The sequence below is a fragment of the Nipponia nippon genome, unplaced genomic scaffold (genome assembly GCF_047370975.1).
Source record: "Nipponia nippon isolate SJK-2023a ecotype South Korea unplaced genomic scaffold, ASM4737097v1 scaffold_6, whole genome shotgun sequence".
Classification (NCBI taxonomy): Eukaryota; Metazoa; Chordata; class Aves; order Pelecaniformes; family Threskiornithidae; genus Nipponia; species Nipponia nippon.
In genome coordinates, this window is record NW_028262380.1 from 42,806,462 (window position 1) to 42,830,145 (window position 23,684).

The 23,684-nt window shown below is 40.0% G+C and overlaps 1 protein-coding gene across 6 annotated transcripts in view; it reads right to left on the reverse strand.

Annotated features, from left to right (window-relative positions):
• Positions 1–23,684, reverse strand: part of PALLD (palladin, cytoskeletal associated protein) — a 213,311-nt gene that overhangs the window by 53,729 nt on the left and 135,898 nt on the right. The window contains exon 1 of one of the 6 annotated variants that reach the window (XM_087736098.1): positions 15,130–15,290. The exons of the other annotated variants lie outside the window; for them this stretch is intronic. The gene's annotated coding sequence lies outside the window, so the exon portion shown is untranslated. Of the gene's footprint in view, positions 1–15,129; positions 15,291–23,684 lie in introns of those variants that run through there. 6 annotated transcript variants of the gene reach the window in all.

Below are 23,684 nucleotides of genomic sequence, written 5' to 3' on the forward strand. Positions count from 1 at the left end.
TTATTTATCAACACCATCAGCTGTAGAACAAAGAGTTGAACATAAACCAGGCAAAAAAATTTTACTCATTAAAAAGGGGACTCATTTATTCATTTAAAAAGTAGTCCTAACGGAAAGCCAGAGAAGGTAATCAACAAAAGATATGCCAAACAGATTTTAAACATCACAAAAAAAAAGCACATGTCGCATTGCATTCCATATGAAGATGAATGCAAATATTTCAGACCAGAAGATCAGACTAGAATGTGTATGTCAAGATTGGTTTTAGTCGCGTAGGTTAAATGTGAGGACATCCAGGTTGCTAAGAGCAAAAAGACTCAGATCAATGTAAATAACTTCCTTGTACTTTGTGTTCTTTAAACAATCAGCAAAAGAGTTCAATTAAAATGTTAAACAATGCTTTTCAACACAGAAATACATATGTTGCAAGTATAAATGCTAAGATACCCTAGAGTCTTTCTATGCACCAGGAGCAAATCTGTTATTTACTTTTCCCAAGTTCAACCTGTTTTATTTCAATAAGATGCCCCCAAATCTTTTTATAATTATTTCCATTGCATATAAACATAATCTCCTGGTATTAGTAAATTAGCTTGGCTAAATATAGCAAGGAGCACTCATGTTTTATGGGGCATTTTCTTTGGTATGCAGCTAATATAAATAAAATGAGCAGAGAGAAGCTGGCAGTGTTCCACTGACATTACATCACTTTTCCTTAATAGGAAACCTCTCTGCAACTTAACATCTTGCTTTAAACACTCAGAAGTGTCCACAAAGTCTTCAGTGAGGATCATCATATAAGGCCAGTAGTTAGCTGCAAAGGACTGGAACATAGGGCTGGAGCTCACGGTACAACATTGAAAAGAGAACGTCTAATGAAAACCACCTCTGATTGCCACCAACTGCAGAGCAAGACTTGCACAATCTCTAACAAGAGAGACATGTAAGGTGTACATAATTCCAGTAAAAAGCAAGGGATGAAGTTCTAATGACTATGACTTTACTTCAGTAGACTCGGGATTTCCTCGAGAAACCTTAGAAAGCGACAAATTAAAAAGAGAGGCCTAATCCACCGGCCAAAAGCAGGACAGAGACACAAGCATCTACCACAGTTTTATTTGCTGCTTACTCTTTGTGATCCTGAAAAAGACGAACCCTCTATTTTATGGTAGCATCAGTACCGTCCCTCATCTCTAGTATGACATTATTTTGAGGCAGTTAGTTAATTATTGTAAAATATTGTATGATATTCATTAAGAGCCAGATGTTGCCACCCATATATATGTTGAGCTTTTCACAATAGGACTCCTTGATTGTACACAATAAAAATAAATTAAATGAGCCGCAAAACCCAGTGGACCTACAAGGTTTTTCTAAGAAAAAGATAGTCCTTGCACTCAATGTTTTGCATCCATTACTGATATTGCTAACTTTATTGTTTGTGTCATATACTCAGAGGCAAAAAGCAATCAACATAGAACATGAAGAATAAAAGTGCCCAGAGAAATTTATGTTCGTGCTGTAATTAATGTAAACATCAGTTCCAGTTATTGTATTTCTAACGTGCAATTGCTGAGCAATAATCCAACTCCTGCTTCAAGACTGCATGCAGTCTTTGCTGGCATGGAATTTTATTGAGAGCATAATTTATTTACGCACTGTCACACACACACACACAAACACAAAAATGTATTTACCACAGTACAAAAAGTCAGGGTAGGTCATTTCATCCTCTGCTTTTTCCAAAAAAGTTTGAGAGGAGTTCACTGAGTGGCTCCTACTGCTTTTAGCTGCAGCTGTGCAACATACAATCTTTGAAAATTTACAGTAAATGTTGCCATGTTTACATCAGTGACTCTCAGGAAAGAAAATGCTCATCAAGTAAAGGTATGCAGCAAATAAATGTAAGACAGAGTACACTGAATATCATGCTCTCATTTAGGAATCACGTGGTTCTACGATACCACGGATCCTGTGCCCCCTAAGACATCCCCAAATACTTCTGTGTGCCCTTCCCTGTTCTTTCACATCCAGTTGTGATGGCACAACAGTTTAGGACCCTTACAGCAGAAGGGGCAAGAGAGTTAGAAGTTGAAAGTAACCCTCAAATTTGAGTGGATTAGTGGTTTTGTCTGTTGGCTGGGGTTTTTGTGGTTTTGTTTTGGGGCTTTGGGGTGGGTTTTTGTTTGTTTGTTTGTTTGTTTTTTAAACTTTTTTAATCTGTTCACTGCTTCAGATTAAAGAGCAACCACCCAAAGGGCTCTGCAGGTGCAACAGAAGGGTGGTGCTTGTCCAGGAATAAGCACCTGAAAGCTGGACCTCCCACAGCTCACACTGCCGGTGAGAAAGTCCCTTCCAAGGTAGGGTTTGTGAAGCCATACCTTTAGTTTCTAATTGTGAAGGGTAAGAAAGAACTTCTATATCCACTTTACTTCTGAGTGGCAGCATACGAACCAGATCTTTATGTTTTAATTCACATAAACATTTTTAATTCAACTGCCCTAAAATTAATGAAGTCTTTAATGGAAGTAAAGCCAAAGTTTAGGTTACAGCAGAGAAAAGTGATTTTAAACTGGTTAGCGTGCACAATGAATAACTGGAGTAAATTCCACCTCCATAGCTGGAACTATCTAAAGATTTCAAATGGAGGGTATTTCTGCAACATTAGCATACTCTCTCTAAGTACAGTATAGACCTTCATTTCACAAAAAATGAAGACATGTAGCTTAAGACTTGATTGACTGAATGACAAAGGCATAAATAACAATATTCACTTGGCCAGTTTCATCTTTGTGTACTTTTGTTGATCAGTGAATTGGCTACTTACTAAATAATTAGGTTTTCTTTATTTCATAACTATATGCAGAATTATTAGCATCAGCCAATGCTCATTTTCTAAAACACCATTTTAGTAGTGGTTTCAATTAATGCCTAGTTTTCAGAGAAGGTCAGGGAAAGCCGAGGAATTAAGTTAGACTCAAAACACAATTTTAAATAATATGGCAGCTATATTTATCTAACATTAATCAAATCTCAGTTATGATAAAACTTTACCAAAATCATCTTATTGGATGATACAATTCCTGCTAAATAAGTTATAATTCTCTGTTAAGTTTCAACTATTGTACTGTGTTGCACTGTCATTTTGGAAACAGAGAAAACATCTGCTAAAATGAGCTGTAATGGAAAAAATTCAACTGCAAGTCTGTCTCGCTCATCCATCCTAGCACTATTATTATGCAAGTTAGCCTACTATATATAGCAGCCACAAGAGGAACTGATCTGCTAGCTGGGCATGTACATGTTGAATCTATCATCTTTTTGTTTTATCATAGGAAAAACAAGCTGCCACAGCTTTCCAAACTTGTGTAAATGAATTCAGGAATTCAAACCAGTAGCCAATTTGTTCAGGCACACAGACATTCCATTGAAACTAATGGGAGCAATGGTAATTAGTAGCTCTGAAAATCACACAACTTTTATATGAATTTAACTTAATTCAAACAAATTTGAAAATTTAGATTTAAAAATCCAAGCATGTATTACAATAATTTGTTTCAAAATTTAGTTTGTGCTTTACGAGTAATTTTTTAAGGTGAATTAAGTATCTCAGTAATTTGCCTTTACTTAAATGGCACAGAAATCCTTGGAGATGCAAAGGTTTCATACCCAGGTCCCCCGTTAAGTCCAATCAGTAGTGCCAGAAATGGAAACTAACTGATTAGCATTTGGTAGTGTGATTGAAGTGAGCCAATCTCCACTCTCTTCCCAGAAAAGCTGTCACAAAGTCTAAATATACTACCTTTCATGTCAACCTTTATTAGCAGATTTAAGCAGTGAAAACACACAAATTTCTCTTTCATGCCTGGAAGATGTCCCTATACATAAAGAAGTGTGGGAAATTTTTTGTGGATGTTAATTCAGTGTCCCTGGTGTCAAGTTTTAATTAAATATTCAGATCACAGGGAACGCTTATCATGGCATACAAATCCAGGTAATTTAAGTAACAGTGATGAATGACATCATCTGCTTCAAAAATTGGAACAGAAAAACCTTCCTATTAAGGGGTATGGCAGAATTTCTCAGGAGTTCAGGAGAACTTCTTTTGCTAAATGACCATGGAAGATGCAATAATATGCAACTTGCAAAGATCCACACATGTTTGTAATAGTTCCAATTTCAGGTACTATTGACATATTTCAGCATCTGTTACGGTTTACACTGTCTAAACCGCTAACTTAATGTTAGCACTGATTTTGTTACTGCTAACTTAATGATTTGACTGCCTGAGCTACAGAAAAGCTACAAAGACACCAACTATTCCTGGTATAGACCACTGCAGAAAAAGTAATAATTTTAAATTAAAATATGAATTCTGCGTTGCAAAACTAGCATAAGAAGACTGCAAGCCAAAATAAATCAAATCTTGAGAAAGCTCACACAATGAAGGCTCAGAAGAAACTGTACCACCATCAGGTAGAATAACAGTTTAAAATGTCTAGAAATACATAAATCAGAAGGTATCTCCTTCAATACCAGCTAAGTATCACTTAGTTAACTGTGGCTTAACAACCACTTGTACTAATCTTCTGCAGTAGTTTTAGCCTACAGTACTAGAGTTTAGAAATGCTGCATTTCCCTCCGTTTTGGACTAGGAAACTAGAGATGAAGGAATCAGTTGGGCTGGCCTATAGGCAGAATTATACCAGAATAGATACTCCTACCACAACAGGTACTCCAAACTCCTTACGTGTACACAGGTATTCTGGAACAGAAACAGCGAAGTTTAGAGCTAATGAGGTATAACTAATTAAACTTGACACTTCCTAGAGACTTTTATAATTTTAGCCATAGCCTGACTTGACATAGCCTGAATATGATGTACAACACTATTATTTCTGATTGCTTACATATCCTTCGGTTTTCAGGCCAGTGTGTAAATTCATCAACAACAGTAAATGTAATCCTAATTTTACTGGGGAACAAAAAATCCAAGCATGCCACAGATAAATCTCAAGAGTTAACACCTCAATGAGAATTTGACTAGAAAGGCAATTATTCAAAAATACTGGATGATATATATTCTTATGACAGCAAAACTACTAATATTTTCTGAAAAAAAAAAAAAAGGCACTGAGATGGTTCCATTAAACCAAAAGCATGATAGTTTAGTTTAAACACATGCCCTTGTCCTCACAACATGCCAATCTGCACATCAATGTTCAATATGACAGGAATCTGTACAATGCAAGACCTGATAACAGGTAACAAGAATATTAGGCACAGTCAGCAATTTACAGGACAACCAATTACTTTAGACCTGAATGCATACATCCAAGACCACCCAAGGAAAACTCTGAAACACTGAACTGCTTCTCAGACCAATTAAGGAAATACATTTTTCAAATGTCCCACATCTTCCAAAAAGCCCTTTCACCACCTCTTTCCTGTCCTTTATGCAGCACACTGCAGTTACCTCTACCAACTATGAAACACATATGAAAGCTTAAATTATTCTACAAACTTAGCCAGAGGTCAGTGGTTTTAGCAAACCCTAAATTTTCCAAAACAAAGGGCCATCAACCAAGAAACTAATCATATTGCTAGCTTCCTTCCTTTTTAAGTGACTCTTGTCAAAGACATTTTCAATTTCATGCAAAACAGTGGAGAACCTATAACAAAATTCTTGAAGAATCTGAGGTAATTAAATAGACGAAGCATTTGACAATAATCTCAACAACCAACCACAAAGATTAACATCAGTAACTCACGAAGCTTGACAGCAGATTTCTGTGATTCTTCCTCTATCACAAAGATCATCAATGATGACAGAGAGACAATTTCCCTAACTCAAAAGCACATTAAGTATTATTTCATTATGGCTTTGTGAAGAATTTAATCTCTTGGACAAGCTGCTTCTGTCTTGTGTCACTCTTGATACGAGGCCCTGGCATTTTTTAAACGTTTCCATTAATTAAAAAGGTACTATTCACACGCTTTACAAATGTCTTCCAAACATCCTTGTTTCACTCTAATTAGTCAATCCTCTATTACTCTGCATAACCAACTTTGCTCTGCCAGTACTGGAAATTCTGGCAGACATACCAAACCTTTTTGGAAAAAGGGAGGGTACTTAGTAAAATTATTAGGCATCCCAGAGCTTTGTATGTTCATACAAATTCACTCAGTCCCCCCAGACTTTCACCTACTACAGATCAGCTTCCTGCTTAAATGCATTCCAATTCTATTCTGCTCTGCTCTTTATCAATGAGCATGTTACTTCAAATATCAGCATTGCAAACAGCTCCTCTAATTCAGTACTCATCCAAGCATTCACTCAGTAAACAGGGCCTGTCTTTTGCATTTGTAGGCATTAATGCTTAAAGCACAAACATCTATCTTCTTAATCCAAAAAAGGACATAAAGTGAGCGCTGTGTTTTAGTTGCAAACCAATAATCAGCCGCAATGGCTGACAGAGCTTTTTTGTAATTCATGATAATTCACTGTCCCTAGGTCAATCCTCTTTTCTAGTTACAAACTACCACCAAAAAAGTCCAAAGTTTGTACCCAACAGGGATGTTAACTTTACAAAGTTACAGAAGTACTACAAAACAGTCTTCAAAGAGTGTTCAAAGTGAGGATGAAATAGCCTTGCCTGGCAGTTTGTAGGAAGAGCAGACTGCAGTCAGAAGAGGATAAAACCAGCAGTATTTTATTGTGTTTAGTAAAACAACTTGCTAAATCTAGCATTAAAAATTTCAATACTTCTTCTGAACCAAACATGAGCCATGCCCACAGATAATAATCAGATCCTTTTAAGAAGTGTAGGAATGGCTTGCTTCATCTCAAGATATGCATGGCAAAAGAACCTGAAACTAATTTATAATTATAACATTTGCGCTCACATGTTAATGCCCTGATTTATTACTGCAGTCTGTAACAAACAGAACATTCACTACTTGTGCGTGTGTTCCTGGGGTCTAAATTTCTTGATACTTGTGTGAACCTGCAGAATCCCTGTGATTGATTGTTCGCGATAACAAAATTTCCAGTGACGTATCATAGACCAGCTGGATACGCTGAAGTTTAGACAGGCAATTGCAAAACCCTGTTCCTTTAAAATGACAGCGCATGCTCCAGAAGGCATTGCTTCCCTCCTTAAAAGATTCCTCAGAGTTCAAATTGGGTCCTTGATCTTGGGCAAACTGCAATGCATGTGGTCAGCGCTGAGCTCCGCCATCCTGGGAATGGTTCCACCATACACTGGTCTGCGTACCACATGACGTGCCTTTGACATCAAGGCTAGATTACTGCAAAATGTTCCAGCTAGGGCTGCAGAGAAGGTTCATGTGTTGCTTGCAGCTGGTTGCTGACGGCAGCCATAGAATTGGTGGGAAAGCAAGGGAAATGTGGCAAAGAGATCCTGATTTCTGAGTCTTCTGCTTGTTTTCCTGGTATTTCATATGATTCCGATAGATGTCATTATTCACATTAATTGGCTCTTTATACCTATCCATTAGCATGACCACTAAATTTTTAAGGGATGGGGACACAGGAACAGTTTTAGAATCAATTGTGTAACTTTTATTTCTAAAATCTCAGAAACACTTAGAGACGCTGTGTTTTATGGGCCAGAGACAACCATAGAACTAACCTCAGAGTCAGCAGTTCAAAGTTTATTCTTTGTTTGAGAAAATGTTGACATATCATTTTGGTTTTATGTTAATAGGCACTCTTTTTTTCTCTCCATCTGTGTGGACAAATATGCACACAACACTCATCTAATTCAGTTGCATATATATGAAAGCAGCTTCTAACCTCGGTTTTTCTTTCCCTGAATGCTCTGCATCCTACAAGCACAAATGTTCCTGAAATACCATTGATATTAACATGTTTTTTCTTCCTTTTTTTTTTTAGAAAGAAGAGGTTTAGAGGGTATTTTAATAAAAAGCAGAAAATAGAAGCAATCACTTTCCAGAAATTTCTGACTCACTTAAGAAAATGTTAAACAGTTAATAACCTCAAAATCTCTCGCAGAAACTCCAAAAGCTGCTAAAGATAAAAGAATGGGAAACCACATGTAACATCCTAGAGACTCATAAGACAACATAATGTACTTTCAATATAGTTTGAACTTCCGTAGTCTCACTTTATAAATTGGATTTCATGTGTCTGCAGAAACTGATGGAAGAGGTGTGTCTCTTTTTTATGTTACATACAGATCTCTAGATTTTTACAACAACAGAAAAACTATGAAGATTTATAGGAAATCAAGACTTCCTCCCTAGAACACAGCCAAACAGTATGGCAAACTATTTACTGCCTGAAAAAATATGCTACAACAGTTAAACGTGAAAGAATATACGTGTGATTTGGAGAGGACATTGAACATAGGCATGTGAGAATTATCATGGATATATGAAAATTATCAGGTAGCTTTAGAAACAGAAAAACAATAGAACTTGGCCGTATCAGATGAGGACACATGTCTGTTGTGGAAAAGAAAACACAAAAGTCTCTGACTCCTCATTGAAAAGAATCTGCAGTTTATAGAGCAAAATACACAGGCTGGTGGCTTGTCCGCTGAGTAATACTGATGAGCACTTCTGAAGCCCAGGCACTCTTTTCATGAACATGTCTGAAACACATTTGCAGCTACACACCAACACTTCTGTCAGCATGGATATCAATACTCCCTTTAAATTTTCTTTACGTAATTCTGGTTTGACGTGCCTCGGATTTGCACAGAAGTAAATGGCATCATCTTGCAACAGACTCACCATCAGTAACACAATACCAAGTCACTCATGCTTTCATTTAATTCCCTAAAAGTTTTGACAGGAAACACGGATCACACACAAATACAGAGCGCATGAAAATACCCCATCCACAAAATATTATGACCACCTCTGGGGTTTTCAAAGCCTCACTTGTACTAAAAAATTCACTAGATCTTTGGTCACCACAAAATACAGCCATAAATCAGGGTGCCCTCCCGAAACCTTCAAACAACTGAAAAGAAAAGCTTTATATTTCAGAGCCAAAGTAAGTACAGTGAGGTGGGCTGGAAGAAATACAGCACCACTGGGTTTCTGCACAGGGAAACTCTCCTTTCATTTGTGCAAAACTTTCTATGTTGCCTTGGTGAATCTGCTCCGCTAGCCAAAGTTGGCTATTAAAATTGTTTTGCACTTTAATAGCTGCTTTAAACAAATCATCCCCATGAGTCAGATACAGATTTTTACTTATGCTCTGCATGGAGACACACACACACACACACACACATATATATTCACACACCATTAGATGCATATGCACACAGAAACAGACTTGCATTATCTCCTTTCACTTAAAAAATCTTCATTATCTGTTCTTTGAAGTCAGAAACATACATTTTACACACATCTGCACGTACATACGCACATGGTCTTTGAAACAGAACTGAAAGAAACAATTCTGTTTCTAGTGACTATTTTCATACTGCAATTCAGCCTATTCAGAAGAATGAATTCAGCCATGTAGTAAAAATTTTAAGAGACGACAAAATCCAACTACAGAAATAACATAATTATCTTTTTAAAAAAAGGACAAGTCTTCCAAGTTGTGAGTAAGGTGCAAAAATGGGTAGGAGCAAGCCCAGCTTAAAGCTTGGCCTAAAACCAGCAGGTTGGCTCTCCTGAGAAAAGTTGCTGTAACACATGCAGGTCTTGATTTGAACCAGATTTCTGTATTCAGTGTGGCTGGAGAACTGGGGTCATACTTTTTAAATGATTCTGTAGCAGAAGCAGCACAAAAAAAGAGAAAATATTCCATATTCTTTTTCTATTCACTAGAGCCCAGGCAGGAACTCCTAATGAAGTTTCTCCAGCCCACCAGATACTGCCTGCATGCATTTTTTGCTTTCTGAAGCAGATTCTTCTTCATCATAGGAGAGGAATTCTTTTTAGATTGTAATTTAAAAATTAAATCCAGCTGACTGAATCTTCATCTAAATTCAATGCTTTTAAAGCAAAGTTCAGTCATTTTCTTGTAAATGCAAAGATTAAAACAATCCTGCCTGAGATCATAAAAGCAAGGAGTTAAATATCGATGTTGTAAACTTAATTCCCTATCTTTTCCCATTATTTACATGCACACCTAAGGTACTGTGTTGCCTTAACGAATACAGTAGCATACAAAAGAAGAATATCACTCTTCACTGTGAATTTGATGGCGTTAGCTGGCTGGTATAAATGTTAACATTACTAAAACATATTTTTGTGTTAAGCTATTTTTACATTTTAGCCTGGAAAAAAAATGTAACCATGTTGCCAATGAAAACCAAAAAATCTTCCTGTACATTTCTGCTGGCTGACACATCATGTCTGCAAATAATTGTCTTTCTCTAGAAAGCCTTCACTTCACACAAATCCAAAAGGACAAATGAGACATGTGCCATCTTATGAACATTTAACAAAACTTGGATACTTCTTCGGCAACGCAGTATAGCAGCTCCTCACGCACAGACTCAACTCTTCAACTAAATAACTCTTCCACATTTTTAAGGCTGAAGTGTGAACTCAAGCTCACATTGCCACTTTCTTTTTGAAATATTCTATAGTGAACTGTGATATAGGGTTGGTTTGTTCAAAAAGAAGAAGAGTTGTTTTTTTCTTCTCCTGTGTTTTAGACCAGCACATACATATAGACCAACTTCTGAAACCGACAACATTTCAAGGAGGAACTTCAAGAGGAACATTTTTTGGTGATGTGAAGGAATAAAATTCCCCAGTCTCAGAAAAAAGTCCTGGAAAAGACTGGAATGAATTCTGAATAAGTGCTACCAAAGGATGGTTTAAGATAATCCAAGTTAATCCAAGATTTCTTACTCAAATCATTCCTGGAGAGATACACACACTGTGCAAACTAGGGAAAGCAGATTCAGTTGTTTCTTGGCTCATCTCATGCACGTGCACCAGGCAGAAAAAGTCCCAGCAATAAATTGAGCCCATTGCATTTATTTATTTCTATAAAAATAAATGCTGTTTATCTTAAACTCCCTCCCTTTGTGGAAAAGGAAAGCACTGGGGAGTGCCATATACAAGACACTAATTACAATCACTTTCTGCTTCAATAAAGGAAATACAAACTTCCTGCCTTGGCAAGGGCTAGAATGTCTCAAGCAGGTGTGAGAAGGACCATGTTAAGTGTCTAACCAGCAATGCAGAGCAAAAATATTTCCTAAGTTTTCTATTCGTGTGCTAATCCAGAAAGTATACTTCACATATGTAAAAAGAACTGCCTTAATTATTGGTTCTCCTTCTGTGATAATTATGATGGCATAGTAAGCATTTTTTTTTTTAATTATATGAGTACCAAAATGTTAAATGATCTGTAAAGCTCCAGGAAGTTCTGACACTTGTGGTCACAAAAGACTCTCCACTTTCTGCAGAATAAGAGGTTAAAATGAGTCTTCTGGGCATACTGTAACTTGGTTAGTAATTGCTCTGTATGCATTATTCCTAATTCTTCCAAATGGATGTATTATCACTATGAAATCATTGCTCGGTATTGCTATTACTGAGTGGGAGCTTCACTCCAAAGGGAACTTAATCTAGCACTGAAATGCTATCTGTTAAGAAAACAGGAATATTTCCAAAATGGAAAATGATTCATGAATACAAAACTCCATAGGCATATTTTGATTAAAGAATATTCCCAAGATGAAAGATTTCCAGCCAATGATTATGCTCTCAAGCATATATGGGACTATCAGTTAATTAATATGTTCTATATAACCCTGAAATTTTTATTGGGAAACTAAAATCTTAGGGCTACCAACTCTTCTCAGGTCAGTAAAGGTCCAGTAGATCCCCAAATACTTCAAGACTCCTTTCTTGGAGAGTAACAGCAAATGAAAGGACATATGATAATAGCATAAAACATTTCATATGGAAATTATGTACCTAATAGTGCATATGCTTATCTTCATCTTTCAGACAGTTTCTCCTCACTGCACCCCACACACTTCCCTTATCTATACATTTTCATCTCAGAAATTCAGCTTTTTAAAACCAAAGGACTTTATCTTCATGTCTTTCAGGTTTAGTGCCTACCACTATTCATAATCTACAGGAAATGATGCTATGCACACAGAGAAAACCTATATACATGACATCACACTGATTGATGCTCTACTCTGCTCCCAGGCACATGGGTCCACATTAACGTTGGCATGAGTAAAAATCACAAAGCAGCTCCTTTAAGCAGAGCTGGTTGAGAAATTCATTCGCTGTTCAAGGAATGCAATAATTTCCCATCAAATACATGATTTTACAAGTCAGATCAGTTTCCTTTGCCCAGCTGAGAACCAGGTACATTTAAATAAGGTGAGTCTCTTATGGATCATTTTGAAGCAGAGCAATACAAAAGAAATTCCGCACAGGAGAGAAAGAAGGAATTCTCCATGTAAGTGGGCTGACCAGCATCCCACAGGTCACTTCCAGCCAGACTGCTCTCTTTGTCTTCCAATGCCCAAAACCCAACAGCTGAACATTACTCATCAGATTTACCACTGTGTCCTTACAGAAATGGAGGCATGCTGTTCTAACATAGCTAACGTAGCTATTAGAAATGGCTATTGCAGTCATGCAGACCACAAAGTGTATGACAGAACTGCAACCCACTCCTGTTTGTGGAGAGGTTAGACTATCATGCCCTCCACAACTGTTGTATAAGCTCAAAAAATTCCTCAGGGCAGAGCAGAGCATACTGAATTGCTTTCTGTTGCCTGGAACTGTAGATCTCTGTAATTACTTTACAATAATTGTAATTGTACAAAACCAATAATTACTGTAGAGTAACACTTTGCAAAGTTTTTTATGTTGCGGTCATCACACAGTTTCTGCAAAGAGAAAGCAGTAGACTCAGGCTAGTCAAAAATAATAGGCCCACAATAATAGGTGCATGAGTGTCCAGTAAGATGAGCTTGGCCAGGACAATATATATCAATATATATAACTATTCTGCTCTTACCAAAAAAAAAAAAAAAAAAAAGAAAAAAGAGAGAGAGAAATTGAAGAACAACTTGAAGATAACAGAGAATTTTCTAGGACTTCATTAAGTATTAGAACATAAAAACATGTATTTTACAGCAGTGTTTTTTAATGGGATCCTGATACATCAGGATGCTTATTGTTACTTAAATCACACTAAGTTTTCAGAACAGTTTTTCACTTTAAAAAAAAAAAAATTGCTTGGCTCTCATAAAGCTACAAGAAAAGCTATGTGACATACATCTGCCAACTGCTAACCAACCTTTACCACACATCCACCATTCCGATTTTAGGAAAACTTCTATGTCAGATTGCAGTGTATGGTAACTTGGTAAATTCTGACTTTGTGATTATCAGGTTTCTACTATCTCAAAGATGACAGAAATGTTTTTATCCAAATGAGACACTCCTAATTCCAACAAAATCCTGCCTGCATATTCCTAAGAGTTCCAAAAGCTGTAAGAACATCTGTATACTTTCTACTCAATCTTCCCAGTTTCTTTTATTCAAACCCTTATCCCTTTGCCCCCACCTTTTCCCACAAGTTTTCTCCTCCTGGACAGGAAATTTAGTACCAGAATATTATTTCACAGCCAGTTCTTTCAGGTTCTGTTCCCCATTTCAAAGCAGGATGCAACAGAATCTCTCTCAGAATCCTGTTCTCACAAGTATTTGCCCCCTTTTTCATAGTGAAGTGGTTTAGATACCATCAACGGACATGGGCTGAGCGCCATTTAACTTTTTATATGTTTTTCCATCCTCTTGTTATCAGTTCTATATCTTAATCCTTCTATGTCTGGTATGCATTGTGAATCACAGACCTGCTCTGGATGCCTTGAAACTCTAACTGTTGGGCTTCCTTAAGAACATCATCATAACTTTTCCCACCCCAGAACTCCAGTGCATTTCGGTGCACACAGACTTGTGAGCGGACATAAAACTTTCCATACAATATGTAATACATCTTCCAGTGTTAATTTCAGAAATATAAGGTTTGGTCCCAGGAATCATGGTTTCAGTTCAATACAGCCACAGAACACTGTGGAAAAACAGTTTCTTGACCTCAAAGCCTAACGAAACATTGAATGTGTCCGCTCCTATTTTTAGATGCATGCTCTGCAGTGCCATATTCCTTAATATAAGGCTGACCCAAATGTTCCAACAGCAGACGTTGGTTTCTCTTTGATAGCCAATGCATATCTCTGCTTTCCAAGTTTCTGTAAACACATCATTATAAGGCAGGCCAGTCTTACTTTTCCCAGCCTTCTTTCTAATTACGTGCCTGCTGCCAGGAAACTTTCACTTTTTTTTTTTTTTTTTTTTTTTTTTTTGTCTTCGCTACTAAAATTTAAACAAATGTCTGCTACAGACTTGGAAAAGAAGAAAAAAAAAAATCTCCAGAGCCGTTACTGTTATAAGTTACAAAGTTACTAAGTAACACCAAATTCCTTTCAACACTCAATGATAAACATTCGACAAAAAAGTCAGCTACAAGAGTACATCATTGCTAGCTCACCAAATATGTCTTCCTTAGAGACTAATGAATTCCACAGGACAAAAAACCCCGAATATTTCACTTGATTTTGGTTTAATTTTGGTAAGAAGCCATAGTAAGTCTTCTAAAGCATCCAAGTCCCCTGTCCATTACCAACTCTCTTTTCATCCAGGAGTATCACCGGGTTCCTACAGAAGTCTCCTACAAAGAAGGCTGCGAAAGCACTCATATTTTACTTCTCTGTCACATTTACTAACAACCGATTTAGCAAGTCTTGAGCTACAGAGACACCCACAGCCGCTGCTGCCACAACAGCATCCCTTCAGTGTTCGGAAGCACCAAGGCGATGGCCAAGGTCGGGAAATAAAGTGCATCGGCCAAACGCGAATGCAACTACAGGCGACGCGGCGAGCTAAAAGGGCAAGACAGAGTCGCGCGAAAAAGAAACACTCGAAAGAAAGGCGGTCAGCCCGATCCGGTTCCAGCCCGATTTCGTTTGCCCCGACCTCTCGCCTTCCATCACCCCTCCCGCCGTGCGTTCCCCTCATCAGGAGGACGCACGTCACGTACGAACGCGGGACAGTACCCTGCCGTCTTACCTCGGCAGCGTTTCGGCGGGCCGTCACCACATCCCCGAGCGCAAGTTTTCGGGAGCGGAGGGAGACGGGCGGCGGCGGGAGCGGGAGCGGGAGCGGGGCGTCGCGGCGGCCGCAGGTACGCGGCGGCGCTATATAGGGCGCGCGGGCGGGCGGGCCGCGCGCCTGACTCAGGCGGCCCCCGCGGGCGCGTCCCACTCCGGCGGCTTCACGTTAAGAGTCCCGCGCTCGCGGCGGGCTCCCCGGTGCCTGCGAGAGGCGGTCCCCGGCTGCCGGGGGCGGCGGGGAAATGGGGCTGGCCCGCAGCGAACCGCCGCCGGGATCGCCTTTCCCTGCTGCCGCCGTCTAACTGCTCTCCCCTCGGAGCTGCGAGAACCGGGACTTTCGGGTGCGCTTTTTGCCCAAAAAGGCTGGGGTCCCATGCTGGAAGTCCGCTGTCTCCCCTCCAGGACCTCGGCATCCACAGCCAGCAGAAAAGCTTGAGAAATGGCTGCTCCAGCAGAAGCGGGCGCTGCAGCTGCCTGGAGAGCGGAGGGAACGTCCCCGCCGCTGCCACCTCGCCCCGCCGCTGCCACCTCGCCCCGCCGCCGCCACCTCGCCCCGCCGCCGCCCGGCTCCCCGCCGCCGCCCGGCTCCCCGCCGCGGGAGCTGACCCGGGCCGCTCGGCGCGGGGAAGCGTCCGTGGCTCCCGCGGCGCCTGGCTCCGCACGGCAGAGCGGCCGCATGGCTTCATGGCGAGCTGCCGGAGCAATGCCTGTCTCAAGTTATTCTTCTAAGCTTTTGAATACTTTTCTGCTCTTTTTAAGTAACACTTAGGCCACCACTCATCACTACCGAGTCCCTGAGTTTTCAGGTTAAACTGAACTGAAGACTTTTTTTCAGAAAAAACATATCACTCCATTGCACACCTCAGCCATCTGTTTTATAAACAATCCCCTCATCTTCATCACCTGTCAAATAGCATCAGAGTTCAGAGAACATCCACTGTACGTTACAAAAATCATGCGATTTTGCAGTCTAACTACGCAAAACCACCCAGAGTGTCAAAAGCTTACTGTAAGTACATTAATTACTACTGCGTATTCCACTAAGGGCATCATTTGGAGGTAGATACTTCTTTTTCTTCCTTTTTTTTTTTCCCCCACAAGGAGATGAAGACTGAAGAACAGATTTCTGTTGTCGGTTCATGCCCTTCCTACTCGAACGCGCTTGGTCTGGCTCCAAGTGCTCTCTTACTGATTACGTGCCAACATCAGTTTTATAAGTAATCATAGAATGCAACTAATCATTCGTAACATCCACTTGAACGTCTGCTTAAAACAAGACGGACAATCTCAAAAGATACATCCATAAAACCTCCATTCTCAAATCCATGCTTAGTCCACAGAGGTGATCAGTAGCATCACTTGAATTTTCTACAACGTGGACAGGAAAAAGACGTACGTATACAAACATGTTGCCTCTTATCTCACTACTATTAAACACCCTGGACAATGGTTAAGAGATTTTAGGGCAGCCGAAAGTAAGGGTGCTCCTCTTTTTCCTTTCAGCTCCACTTTCCAATCCATGCATATTATAGTCCAGCTCTGGATGCTGGGTTTACACAAGAACATCATCATAACTGTTTTTCTCCAACTGGTATGAACCCCCAAGAAGAGCAAGACCTGTACCTGAGAAATTTCATTCTACAGCGGACGATGCAGAACGAAGTGGCACTGAGGCTCCCCTGCTGACTCAACCCCCTTCACTCCTCCTCACCACCCAGCCCTCTTCAGGCCTCAGAACTCACTCCTCATCACTCCACCGCTCCTGAACGTAACAGGGATAACAGAGGAATGCTGCCAACTAGGAAAAAGGGAGGGGGAAATAAAGCCTCTCCCCATTGCTAGAACAGAGAGTGACATGCCAGATCCTGGCAGCGAGAAGACTGGCACTGCACTAACGCTCTTTCCAATTCTGGTACATGAGTAGGGGAAGAAGCATGGTAGCTCATACATGTAGTATTAAGATAGTACAAAGACAAAAAAGGGCATTACTCATCGCTAATCAGGTCTCTATATGATTTGGGGTAAGTATGCTGGTCAAGGATAGTATTTTATCTAACAAGCAGAACACAGCTCAGCCAGTAATAGCTGCGGACAATCTAACACACACAACAAAGAGCAGACGGATGTGCGGTAGGAAAAGCCACTTATAGAAAACCAGTACCTAGACTTCACGTCTCTTAACTGCACCTTCTCCTTTGTATTTCATTATAACAGAGTGAGTGAATATCACAGTAAAGAAAACTGCGTTCTCTGACATTTTCTTCTGTCACAGCTCTTACATTGCACATATTTTGCACATACGTTCCAAGAATTTTGGAGAAGAATTTTATGTCTATGCATGTACGCTCGTGTTCACTTCATGGGGATGGAAGATGAAAGCAAAAAGACAGCTTGTGCACATCAGCTTAGCTGAAGACACTTGCTGCACTGTGACTCCACAAGCATAACCGGGCATGGAAAGTGAAAATGAGGCTCAGCTTACTGGGAACCAAACATGAGGCACAATGTGAGATAAAGATCCAAAGAGAAAGGAAACAAAACCATATGCGTAACTTAATATGATCTGTGATTCTTTCTTGTAAACAACTTTGCCTATCATTCCAGCTCCAGGAACATTTGTTTCTAGTTTAAGGAGTTTCCAACGATATGTACAGCATGACTGGCAAACTAGAATGAGGGAAACTAATTCACATGTAAAAAGACAATTGCATACAACTCCAATGAAGTCCTAATATTTAAATGAAATATTTAAAATGTAATGACAATTACAACAAACAGTCTTTGGAAAAATGCAGTAAAAAACTCAACAATTAATTTCTGTGAACTATTGGAGGTAATGGTAAATGCCATTAGTCAAACAGGAAAATGCCAAACTGCCTGAAGTTGTACGAGGGGGTTTTGCTAGCATTTGGTCAAAGTTTCAGAATCTTCACAAAACAAAGATTCACTTTTTATGCCACACTGTAAATAAAATGAAATTAGTATTGCTTAAAGTACGAAAAATAAAAAGGATGACTTCAGGAGAAAAAGGCTGAAACTGCAGAAAGACCTTACACGAAGTAATTACATCCGCAGCCATCTGAGAGAAAACAAATGAAGATCAAACAACTCAATGGACTTCCTGAGAGAGTCTGTCAAGTTCTTAAACTACTGCAGAATAATTTGTAGTATTTAAATGCAACCTTTTTGCTTGCGGTGTATCTTCAGCGAAGGAAGTGTATTTTAACAGAGTGTACATACACTGCCATCCACAACAGCTAGTTTCCAGGTGCTACTATACTACAAATAATTACACAATTCTATTTCCTTTCTTCTATTTGCCAACTTGTTTTTTCTTCATTACAATATGCAAAATTTTAGCATCCTAGCTGGTGAATAACAAAGACATTAAAAGCTACACTGGAGTGAGCAATTCTGATCATGCTAGTTAAGATCAGATCTCTCAAATTCTTTAAATCAAACCAGGATGTTTTTCAAAAAGAAAACAAAAAAATAGAACTAAAAATTCTGAGGGCTATGAAGTTGTGATTGAGACTCAAATGGTGTTTTCTACACGGGGGAGACACATGACATGAGATTCGTCTGGTCTTAAAAAGTGGAAATTAATTCAAGAATATAGGCGTGCCTGTAAATCAACCCAAATAGTATTCAGCTAGCCACAATGGAGCTTTGCATCATATTACAGTTCAAACATCGTTAAGCTCAGATGGAAATGGCACTAACATAGACACTAAAGGACTAGAAGAGGGAACTGAAAGAGTTTACAAGCTTTCAAACTGATTCATATGCAGCTGACTGAATTCAATGATTTATGGAGCCCAATTCAGCACTCTCCCTGTTTTTCTTACATAAAGGAAATGCACCCCATTTACGCTAGCTACGCGAAATAAGCTTTGACATGCCAACCATTGTGGATTTTCAAATTTTTATTTAAAACAAAAAAAAAATCTCCATAAAATTACATCCCCTCCCATACTGTACTTGACAACATTTAAAAGCTTTGAATGGGGACTGCTATGCCAGGAACAGGCCACTGATTTTTTGGAATGCATGAGAGTTTAAGATTTCTTTAGAAGGCCAGAATGCAAAGTTAGGTTTTCCTAAAAACAAAACGGACTAACTATACTTCTGAAATGGCAATTGGCAAACACGTACCAGTCCAAAGCATTTAGCGCTATTTCAAAAGCCTCTCAAATCCTGTATTACAAGCATCCCGTACTACCTAGCTTTGCTGGTGTTGGCAGACACTGAGGCCGTAACTGTGAAGTGCTTTTTTTGGTATTAGTTCCTGTTGGTGAAATTCACAATGTCGAACTAGGAGTATCAAGTTGTTTGTGGCTTTTGTTTTTCTCAGCACTTCTGGAAAATAAAGGATCACATGTTTGTTACAAGAAAGATTATTTGAGAAAACATTTCCCATCACTTTCAATTCTGCCAATACACACCATCAAAGTTATGTGTTTTACAGAGGGGAAACCATTGCTGCTAGAGCCAGCATTTGAAAGCATATCATACTGCAAAGTCTCTGATCTATTAAAACACGATTCAACAAAAATAAAATGAAAACAGGACCTTTTTCCAAACTTCTAATTATACATAGAGGAAAACAAAAACTAAAAGTTTCTGTTGCTGAGACAATTTTCATAAGAAGGCAATTACCGTTTTAATGGACATATATGTATACACACACATGCACGTGTATATACATGGTGATGAAGTGACTCATGCTTAAGTCTTCTTTGTTATAACACTAATTACTTCATGTTTTGGACTAAAATAGCAAAGGTCTTCAGGGTACAAAATTGTTTAAATGATATTGATTGGACTTACTGTGTAACCTCTATGACGGCATGGAGAAAAACCGCAGGTCTACTAGATAGACGCTTTCTAACAAGGAACCAGAACAGTGACGGTTGAACAACAAGCATATAGAGAAGTCAAGCATCCCAACGGCTCCCTTAAAGTACCTAGATACTTTGTTCTCCACGTTCTCAGTCTATTTTGACCACAAGTAATCCGTGAGAATTTCCTGGCCTGCGCAACTACACTATAGCAATGTGTATGAGCTCTGGAAATAGCTACATTGAATATAACAAAATATAACCTGGAAAACGATTCACTCAGACTCAAAAGGATTTTGACCCCTCTTAAGCTGCCGGTTTCACTAACCCCACAAAGGAGAATTGTTTTCTAAGTTTTTGTCCAATTTCTTTTCTCTCCCAAGCTGTGCAGCTGGTTCTGCCCTGTATTTGTTTCCCAACTCTTGCAGCTTTTCCTTGCACTTTCATTCTCCCTCACTCTACTACTCTTCTCAGATTCTCTATTTTTTATTAATGAAATAAATTACAAAGACACCTGTAATATATTCTTCTGTTTCAGCCAACATATCAGGATCAAGAGCAAAATAACCTTGCCTAAGGCTTACTCCCCGTGGTTTTGTTAGCATTGTATCTATGGTTTCTTCTTTACTTCGTAGTACGATTGTCATAACACTCTTCAGCTGTGATATTAAAATCACATTTGCAAGCATCACGATGCATCTATGACAGGTCTACCTACACTTCAGACGCTTAAATTGTTAGGAGGCTTATATAAAAGTCACAGGTGGTTACACCAATTTGAATGTCACCCGTAAGTTCTTTCCAGTTCCCAACTCAAATCTCAACACTACATTCTCTTCTTTAATACTCCTGATACAGTAATACTGAGTGTCTTTCAATTAGTCACACTTTAGTAACTTACAGCTGCTGTAATTGGGAGGCCTGTCAGGCAAGATAAAGAAGCTGTTTCTTCTAAGTCAGGCTTCCCCACAATATTTAAAATGTTTTTCAGTAGCTGTTTATGAGCTGATCTGGTCACAATTTCGAGATCAAGGCATAACTTACTTCCTTTCACCAGGATGTCAAGCTCATCGTGCATTTAATTGTTTGCTATAAAGGCTGTGAATTGAGGAGACATTCTGTTGCTAACGTTTTGAAACCAGAGCAAAGCAAGCCAGTATGTTAAACCTTACTGCTGAAGTTTGTGCCCATAGCTATTTAGTTTTCTCTGCTGTAGCTTTCACACAGTCAGCAGAGATCACAGCTGCTCCTTCATCTACTGAATGTTTCTGTTGTGTTGATTCTTCCTGCTCCGAGAAAGTCTGAAGTGAAAAGGTGAATGGTGTTCTGTGTCTTTTCCCATCAGGAATAAGACCGTTTAAATTCAGTCCATGTAAGTAGAAAAAAAAAAAAAAAAGTCCCAAGACACTGGCAATTAGGATCGCAGGGTATGAATTCCTTACCTATGTTTAAAACAGTAGCTTACTTGCATTTCTCATATCCCAGAATATTTTTCCACCAAGTCATTTTGTATGAAATGCTTTGCTATCAGAATTGTCAGGATGGGGTTTTTTAGTACTCTCTTTCTTCTCTCTCTACAACTGTGCTCAGCTGCAAAGACACCTCAGTCTCTTGGGGGTGCATATATACCCTTTCTAGGTGAATTTCTAAGTTTTCATTAGAACACTGCAGTAGACAAAAATTCATAACGTGTTTTCGTAATGCCTGAAATTCTCTACAATGGGCTTTTTTTCCCCTGGCAGAAGACGACTCATTTATCTCCAAGCTGCTAGCCAACGGGGCTGCCAAAGACCCCTCCTTTATAAACAGAAACCTATAAAGAGCTTTCAGAAACATGAGAAAATATGACAAACACAGCTTGAGTTCGTCAGCTTTGCTGGCAGAAGATTACAGAAGGATAACGACAAGTTCGTGAGCCTTGATCCCCTCTATTTACCACTTCGCTTTCACCAACAGAGAGCAGCTTCCTGCAGAACGACCGCTTCCCCGCCTACATCTCCCCCCTGCTCCTATTCTGAAATCCTCCGGCTCCCGCTTCCTTATTTGGTTGCCGGGACTGTTCTTTGTCTGGCTGAACCCCGCGGCCCGCGCCGCCCCCGGCTGGGCCGCGGCCCGGCTCCGGCGGGCCACCCCGCCCGGGCCCCGGGCGAGCAGCGGCCATGCCCATGTAAGGAGCACCTTCCCCGGGCGCCGGCGGGGCGGGGCGGCCCCGGCCCGGGCAGGCCCCTCGCACGGCCGCTGCCGGGCAGCCGGGCTCGCTCCGCGCGGCGGAGCGGGGATCCCGCCGGGAGCCGCCGTCAGGGCGGCCCGGGTTGCTCCATGCCTCCCCCCAGCAGCCGTACCTCTGCGGCCGCCGAGCCGCGGCGGGCGTCCCGGGTAGCACCGCTTTGGAAGCTGCCGTAGCAGCGTGTGCAGAGCGCTGGCGGCAAGACAAAGGAAAACCACGTTACAACGTTCCAGTGGAGAAACGCTCAGATTCTTGTCATATTTTTCGTTTTAGAACAGGTTACAGCCTGTCCTTCGGGGATTTGACTGCTGCTTTCTGCCGAGAAAAAGGACTCCCTCAACAGCGCTACCCGTTTTTTAAAAAGGGGCTGTTCTGTCGTGCTACATGCAGGAAGCCAGCGAGACGAGTTTTACCCCCAAAATATCCCCAAACTCTTAAGTACTATTCCAAAGAGCAGCCTACCTGCTGCAAGTCGGTGTAAATTTGCTAGCAGAGCACTCCCTACCGTTACGGCTGTTGCTTGATAACTTAGTAGCGCGTCAGGTACTTCATGAGAAAGAACTTCACAGCCTGAATGCACGCGTGTACGTGAGGCCGACAGCAAGCAAGGAAGAGCACTTACCTAAAAGAATTAGCCCTGCTGGTCACTCTATTTTTTGTTCACATCTTTTAGATTTAGTCTCTTTGAAGTGGAATGTCACAGGCATTTATGGGATAGTCGTTTTTCAAATAAATACCAAGGAATCCCGCAGGAAGTGATTTCTTTCTTTAAATGTGGAAACGGTAAGAGTTCAGGAGAATATGTACTGAATATGTCCACAGTGACGACTGAAACGAAGAAAGTTAATACGCAGAGACCTCTCTGTCTGAGGAAATTAATTGAGCTGTGACTCCTTAAAAGGAATACCCTTCACAAAGGAATGATTCAAAATTAGTAAAAGTCTTGTGAGACAGGCCTCTCTAAGGCAGCATGACAAGCATCAATATTTTGCAACAAATTAAAGAAGAAGTTGTAGCTAAACTTCTAACTTTCTAATTCTGTTTGGAAGTCTGGAAGCACTCCTGTATTTCTCAATATGGTTCCTTAGCATTACGTTGTGAAAAGAAGTCCTTAAGCAATGCTAAAAGTTCTTCCATTCCTGCAAGCTCCCGTGGATGTCTGGGTGAAGCAGAAACCAAGTAACAGACTGGAACACCGAGAGCGCTGCCTTAAGTCACTGATGTACGGGGCAATAGTGACTGCTCCTGGGCACAAGTGCATGAACAAAAATAATTAGGGAGACCAGAAAGGCACATTTATAACCACCTTCCTGTAACACTCCTTCAGCGGCACCCAACACGTTAAGCCAGTTGTATTTTCAGCTCGACAGAAAACAGACTCTGGTATTTTTATATTGCATTCTTGCCCTCAACAGAGGCCTGAACAAGTTTGTTTACTTGTAA